Raw genomic sequence first — 8,514 nt, 5'->3', positions numbered from 1 at the left:
CTTAACAGCCAGTAGACCGGACATTCAGTTTTCAGTATGCTACTGTGCTAGATATCAATCTAACCCTAAGGAATCTCATTACATTGCTGTAAAAAGAATCCTTAGATATTTGCAAAGCTCAGTGAACGCAGGTTTGTGGTATCCAAATACTCATGATTTTACACTTATCGGATACACTGACGCTGACTATGGACGAGATAAGCTGGAACGTAAAAGCACCTCTGGAGGATGCCACTTCTTAGAAAGCTGTCTTGTATCCTGGTTCAGCAAAAAGCAGGCGTCAGTAGCCTTGTCCACCACTGAAGCTGAGTACATTGCTGCTGGTCATTGTGTTGCTCAAGTCCTATGGATCAAGCAACAACTTGAAGATTATGGTGTTCAAACGAAGACAATTGAGGTCAAATGTGACAACAAAAGTGCAATTGATCTGTCCAAGAACCCAATTCAACACAGCAGAATGAAGCATGTCAGCATCAGACATCACTTCATTAGAGACCATGTACTCAAGGGTGAGATCAAGCTGACCTTTGTCCCAACGGACGAACAACTTGCGGATATCTTCACGAAGCCACTGGCTCGTGAGCAGTTCAGCATACTGAGAGAAGCAATTGGTATGTTTAATCCTCTTCAGTGAATTCTTGTGCTAAATGAATATGAACGCTGAGTGAATTACATACTGAATGATTTATTGTTTGCTGAGTTACTCATCGGAACTGTCTGAATATACAATAACTGAGTAAAACTTGCATACTGAGTAAATTAGTTTAGAACTTGAACTTAAAATCATCCTTAAATACTGCACTGACCACTCAGAATATCAAACGCTTGACATTCTAAATACTGAGTGATTAATCCGTTAGCATAAATGCAAAGCACGCGTATAGCCTAGGATGACGTATTCGCCGTAATGTGTCATAAATGCCAGGATCGTTGTCGGTACATGATCCCAAGGAAAAACTGACACATGGATTCGATTAAGATCCACACCGTTCAATTCGTCTATAAATTATGGGTATTTCCCCATCTTTTACTCTTTACGCTTAATTAACTCTTAAGGCAAAGAAATCACTTAGTACTTCTTTTCTCTCAAATTCCTCTAATTCCTCCATCTTCGAAGAATGATTAAGTTATCTTTCAAAGTCTCCGGTGCCGGCCACCAAAGGTCCAGCTCCGATGAACCTTCACAAAACCCTTCTACACCGAGCAAGGGTAAAACTGGCCAAACTTCTGGCAAAGAGAAAGCTGTTAAGATCAGGACCTACTCCAAGGTCTTCGACAATATATCTGAATGGAAGGTAGAACCCTCCAGATGGGTTTCGGAGCACTTTGTACAGAACGAACAGCCATTTGCCGAATGGATAGCAAAGAATGAATGGACTGGGCTGTTCTCGGTCAGGGATGAGACCTATCCTGACCTAGTAAGAGAATTTTACCACAACCTCAAAGTTTCCAGTGACTCCGCCGACTACCTAAGCACTGAAGTAAAAGGGAAAACCATCTTCATCAACCCTCTGTACATAGGAAATCTCCTCCAGCTCAAAACTGAGGAAGTAAGGCTGAGGAAGTCAGGAGATCAGGACAAAACCAACTACGTCCATACCTTCTGCAAACCTGAGGGTCACTCAGGCGAGATCTCAGCATCTTCAATGGGACAGCACCAGAAGATGGCTCACTACCTGCTGAGCTATTTCATTTACCCAAAGATCAACTGCACTACATCAGCAACCAACTTTGAACAGTGCTTCATATGGCACATGCTGACGTACACCGCCATCAACATGCCGGTCTTCCTAGTTGCTGGGTTCCTACACAGCACGGGTATACTGAGGTTGGGATCAATCATCACCAGGATCCTCATCGACCACAAGATTGACCTCGAAGGTGAGGAATCTTTCAGAGGAACCGAAATCACAGCTGCCTCGCTGAGGGCACTAAAATATGGGCAGCCCCTGAAGAAAGGAAAAGCTGCTGCTGCTGCTGGCCAAGCTGGCCAAACCGAGGAAACTGTTGCTGAGCCTAAGAAAGGACGAAGAACTAAGTCCCCAGCTTCTCGCAAGAGAAAGTCTGCTGAGACTCCTTCATCGAATGTTGAGTCTCCTGCAAAGAAGCAGAAGTCAGCTGAAAAGAGACACAGGCAAGATGAGCCTGTAACTGAGAAAGCTGCTGAGCTACCTCAGAAGAAGCAAAAGACTTCAACACTGGCACCTCTGGACGTTATACCAACCGACTTTATTGTACCGAGTGATTCTCATTTCACTCAATGCCAGGGTACTGATGCTGAGGAAACTGAGGTCCAGTTAGATGACCACTTCATCTCCCAAGTTGAGGAAGAACTTGATGGAGACAGCACTGCTGAAGAAGAAGCTGAAGCCAGCGGTCAGGATGACGCTGAGGAGTCTGAAGAGTATGACAGCGAAATCGAGGTTGAAAATGCTAACACTGGGTTAGAGTGTGGAGCTGTGCTAACTGACACCGAGTTAGCTGCTGGAGTTGAGCAAGTTGATCAAGCTGACCAGACCAATACTGAGGAAAAGGAAACTACTTCCACTCACTCAGAAGAAACTGCTCCTACTTCCACTCCACCATGTAGAAGGAGGAAGCTGGTTAAGGGTAGTGAGGTGTCGGTCAGTGAACGTCATGAGCAATCACCGACTATTCCTGAACTTGTCCTCTCCAAGACAACAAAGGATCCTTCTACCGTCAAATTAAAATTTTTCAAACGGCCCTCAACTTCCTCTACTACAACGCCGTTGGAAAAACAAGTCTCTGTTTCTTCTCAACAGGAACATGCCGAGCATACCACTTCCACCACTTCAACAAGTCAGGTTGAACCAAGCACTGTCCATACTGTTTCCTCAAGAATGGTGCTGACTCCTCATCCTTCTGCCGTCAGTACAGACAGTGTTCGGGTTATGACTTCCATCACCAACCTCTCTGCTGATCAATCAACCTTACCTCCAACTCAAGTGCAGATTGAGCCAAGTCATCCAGTCAGTGACCAGGGTACTCCTTTCACTCCACCTTCTTCTGGTCATACTGATGTACATCGGGATGCCACTGAGTCCGGCAAAAAGCTCCTTGACTCAGTGCAAGCACTCATCCACGATCTTCAACATTCTGCTTCGCCTGCTGCTGGATCTTCAATTCCTGACGCAACTCATCTCTCCCAAGTCACTCTACTTCTCAATGAAGTCAAGGGACTCAAGGATCTGCTGAATGTCGTCCTGTCATTACAAGCCCAGCAAGCTAAGCAGGATTCAATTGCCAAGTTAGCAGAGATACAACTGTCAACAATTCAACATCTGAACTCACTCCATCAGCAAGTTCAAAAGTTGTCTGCTGTGAACACTGACTCCGCTACTTCCTCAGAACTCAAGATGCTCTTTGCTCAGCTTCATACCGAGCAACTTAAGACAAATGAGCAAATGATATCCTATAGTTAGTGCTCAGTAGAGAAAATTAGTGAGGCCATACGACTACTTAACCTCAACAAGCAAGAGATGGATACTAACGCGATGAAGCAAAATGAGTTGCTATCTCTTGCACAGCAATCCTTCAATCACATCCGTCATAACAATATCCAGCGTCATCATTATGACTCAGCACTCTTGAAAACCTTCCACCAAGTCTTTGCTGGTCTCACTGAAGCTCTCATTTGGCAAGCCAAAGCACAAGCTTTCAGTGTAAATATGCTCAGTGCTGCTGATCTTCATATACCAGTCGAAGTATCAGCTGATGGAGTTGCCATTTTTGATGGGGTCAATGAAAGTGCTGACAAACTAAAAGAGCTTTCACAAGAACTGACTCGAGCTGTCTTAACCGATGCGTTTAAGCTCCCTGAAGTTGACAAAATGGGGGATAAAGCGCAAGCTGCTAGAGCTCAGCATGAGCAACGTCAGTACGAGAAAAGTCAGTCACAGGGCAAGAAAAAGAAATAGATAGGCTAGGTCTTAACTTTTATAATATGTGCTATGTTTATTTCTTTTGCTGTGTAACTGCTGACTTCTATCAATATATCATACTTACTTCTCTTATTCAAATCTTGAGTTATGATATATGCTTTTATGTACTGAGTCCTTATGTATCTTCAATTAAATCAGCTATGTTTAAAACTTGTAATATTAACTAAATTATATGTTGATAACATGTTTGACATGAACCCATATACTTATGAAATATTCTGATAAAAACTCATTGAACAAATTACTCAGCACGCGCTCTATATGTTTAAACCTTCCGCTTACCACTGAGTAAATAGAATATGTGATATAGCTGACCTATACCTAAAAACTGACCTTAGACTTACTTATTTAAATCCTTAAATTTTTTTAAGTAAAACTAAGTCAGTAGCTCAACCCTTACGGGGGAGTTTGCTAAAGTATATTAGATCAACTGTCATGGGGGAGCTCATACTGAGTTCCTTGCTGAATAGTTTTGCCAACATCAAAATGGGGGAGTTTGTTGAAACACCTTTCCACATAATTTTGATTTGATAAAATTGTTTAAGTATAATATATATACATATTCTAAACACACTAAAGTTTAAATGCTTTGATTTAATTCTACTAATGTGTTTGTTCAATGTTGAGTTAACATATTATAAGACATAAGAATCGAAAGGCCCAAGCCCATTGCAGAAGCCAAGGCCCAAGTCAAACAACTCAGTACACTCGGCCCGCGTATGTCAAGACGTTGCCGTTTTTGTTCAAAACCAACTCAGCAATCGGAAGGATCTAGAAGACCTTCGGGAACAACTTCAAGATGAAGCTGCTGAGTAGTCTCGACAAAGCGTACAAGACAGCAGCTGGCAAAGGAAAACTTCCAGACAAAGTGTTTCCTCTTTTGGCAAAGTTCAGACGACACAGTATGCTGTCCAGTTGACTTTACCATAAAAGGAGAGACCATCTGCTGTGCTGACCGAGGATAGAAGATACACGATTGTGATTGGCCGAGAGCTCTATGCAAGTCAGGATGACAACGACACATAGCCGTTTCCCTCCAACGGTTATTTCGAAATTCAAAATGACCGAATGACCAGACGTCTCTATAAATAGTGCCATCACAAGCTTCACAAGACATAGAACTTTATCAAGCCATTACGCTGACCAAATCTCTACAAGTTCTGCAAGCAAGAAGCAAAGCAAAATTCTTACACTACATTTTCATATCTGTGTAAAAGTCTAGAGTGATTGTAAATCGTCTAAAGTGTCTTAGCACATCTTTGTATTAGGACAAAAACACTTATCGTTTCTAGAGATAGAAAGGAGAGGCTGAGTACTCGGTTTTAAGTACTCAGCGGAGAGATTAGGATTGAGTAGAAGTATAGAGGAAGGTACTCTTGTCATACTCAATTGCTGATATTGTAAAAGGTTTGAGGCTCTACCTTTAAAGAGCTCAGTAGAGGATTCGAAATCTCGGACGTGTTCCGGGGACAAGACGTAGGCTTAGAAGAAGCCGAACCTGGATAAATCTGCTGAGTGAAGTATTTCTAAACCTTTGACTCCTTATTTATATTGCTTGCTTAAACAATCAAAACTGACCAAGTCAAGAGGTCAAGTTGAGTTGTGCGCATTAAAACGTAAGAGCTCAGGAATAGACTCTAAGTGCTATCTCCTGACTCAAGCTAAGAAACTGACCTAGTCACCTGTTGACTAAGCCAGTATCTTGCTGTTTACTCAGCGCCGCTGTTCAAACCTTTTCTTTAGTAAAAGAAGTCTGCCTAAATTGCGAAAAAGTTTAAATAGTTCCTAACCCCCCCTTGGAACTATACTTGCAACTAAATAAGGGACCAACAGTTACTAGATTGATATCAGTCAGCATGGTAATCACGCAACATTTATTCAAATAGTTAGAATTATTGAAGAGGATTAGACATACCGATTGCTTCCCTTAGTATGTTAAATTGCTCACGAGCCAAAGGCTTGGTGAAGATATCTGCAAGCTGTTCATTTGTTGGCACATAGGTCAGCTTGATCTCACCCTTTAGTACGTGATCTCTGATGAAGTGATGCCTTATGCTGACATGCTTCATCCTGCTGTATTGAATGGGATTCTTGGATAGATCAATGGCACTTTTGTTGTCACATTTGATCTCTATTGTCTCAGTTCTTACTCCATAATCCTCAAGCTGTTGCTTTATCCATAGGACTTGAGCTACACAGCTTCCAGCAGCAACGTACTCAGCTTCAGTTGTAGACAGAGCAACTGATGACTGCTTCTTGCTGAACCAGGATACTAGACAGCTTCCAAGGAAATGGCATCCTCCTGAAGTACTCTTACGTTCTAGCTTATCCCGTCCATAGTCAGCATCAGTGTATCCTATGAGTGTGAAGTCATTTGAGGTTAGGTACCACAAACCTGCATCAACTGAGCTCTGCAAATATCTAAAAATTCTTTTTACAGCAATTAAGTGAGATTCCCTTGGGTCAGCTTGATATCTTGCACAATAACATACTGAGTACTGTATATCAGGTCTACTAGCAGTGAGATAAAGTAAGGAGCCTATCATACCTCGATAAAGTTTACTATCTATTGACTTACTTTTCTCATCTTTGCATAAGACAGTATCAGTACCCATAGGGGTTGATATGGGCTTACAATCTTCCATATCAAATTTCTTTAACATCTCCTTGGTGTACTTGGACTGACTAATGAAGATACCGTTCTTACCTTGCTTGATCTGAAGTCCAAGGAAGAAGCTGAGTTCTCCCATCATAGACATTTCGAACTCAGTATGCATCTGTTTGCTAAACTCTTGACACAAGGATTCGTCAGTAGCACCAAATATTATGTCATCTACATAGATTTGTGCAAGTAGGGTATGTTTACCCTTTTTCTTAATGAACAAGGTTGTGTCAGCTTTTCCTCTGACATAATTCTCGGTCAGCAGGAAGTTAGTCAACCTTTCATACCAAGCTCTTGGAGCTTGCTTCAGGCCATATAAGGCCTTCTTGAGTTTATAAACGTGGTTTGGAAATTTTGGATCTTCAAAACCGGGAGGTTGATTAACATATACCTCTTCGTTTATAAAACCATTAAGAAATGCACTTTTAACATCCATTTGATACAATTTAAAGTTCATGAAACTAGCATATGCACACAATATTCGTATAGCTTCTAACCTAGCAACTGGTGCAAAGGTTTCACCATAATTAATGCCCTCTTGCTGACTATAGCCTTGGGCTACAAGTCGAGCTTTGTTCCTGATTACATTTCCATGCTCATCTAGTTTGTTTCTAAAAACCCACTTAGTTCCTATGGATTTTTGATTCCTAGGTTTAGGTACTAGATCCCATACCTTATTTCTCGTGAATTGGTCAAGCTCTTCTTGCATAGCATTGATCCAATACTCATCATGCTCAGCATCAGCAAAGTTCTTTGGTTCTTGAACTGATACGAAAGCAACGTTGCTAAGGAATTTCCTAAGCTGGTCTCTAGTCATTACTTTGTTGTTGGCATCATCAAGGATGGACTTCTCTGAATGTCCTCTTGGAATTTTTATCTCCTTGGGTAATATTGAGTTGTTTGGAACAGGTGTTTCTACAATCTCTGCAGGGACAGATTGGTCAGCAAAGGTAATTTCAGTTTCGATTTTACCTTTGGTCAGCTCTTGTGCTGATGGCTCAGCACCTCCACTTTGGTTAGTATGAGCCGAGTTCGGCTCGTCCTCCATGGGTTGGGTTGTCTTACCTGCAGGGTCAGTTTCATCGAAATCTACATGGACTGACTCTTCTACAACTTGGGTTCTTTTATTATAAATTCTATATGCTTTGCTGTTTGTTGAGTACCCTAAAAAGATTGCTTCGTCATCTTTGGCATCAAACTTTGCCAAATTATCCTTAGTGTTGAGTATAAAACATTTACACCCAAAGGCACGAAAGTATCCAATATTGGGCTTTCGTCCTTTCCAAAGTTCATAAGGAGTTTTCTTTAATATAGGTCTTACCAAGGCCCTATTCAATATGTAACATGCTGTATTGACAGCTTCTCCCCAAAAATATTTTGGAAGCCTATTTTCACTCAGCATTGTCCTAGCAATTTCTACTATTGTCCTATTCTTCCTTTCAACAACTCCATTCTGTTGAGGAGTTCTAGGGGCAGAGAAATTGTGGTCAATACCATTAGTTTTACAGAATTCATCAAACATTTGGTTTTTGAATTCTCCACCATTATCACTTCTAATGTGAGCTACTCTTAGGTCTTTGTCATTTTCAAGCTTTTTGATTAATGTAGTAAACATCTCAAATGTTTCATCCTTGCTACTCAGCAAGATGATCCAAGTATACCTAGAGAAATCATCTACAATAACTAAGGAAAATTTCTTACCTCCCATGCTGAGTGGCTGGATAGGTCCGAAAAGATCCAAATGTAGTAATTCCAATGGTCTTTTGGTTGAGACAACATTTTTGCTATGAAAGGACTTTTTGGTTTGTTTACCTTGCTGACAAGCATTACAAAGTTGATCTTTTTCATACTTTAATTTGGGTAATCCCTCAACTAATTGCTTTCTATCTA

Source organism: Euphorbia lathyris, chromosome 2 (genome assembly GCF_963576675.1).
Source record: "Euphorbia lathyris chromosome 2, ddEupLath1.1, whole genome shotgun sequence".
In the NCBI taxonomy this organism is placed as follows: domain Eukaryota; kingdom Viridiplantae; phylum Streptophyta; class Magnoliopsida; order Malpighiales; family Euphorbiaceae; genus Euphorbia; species Euphorbia lathyris.
This window is presented reverse-complemented; position numbering follows the sequence as displayed.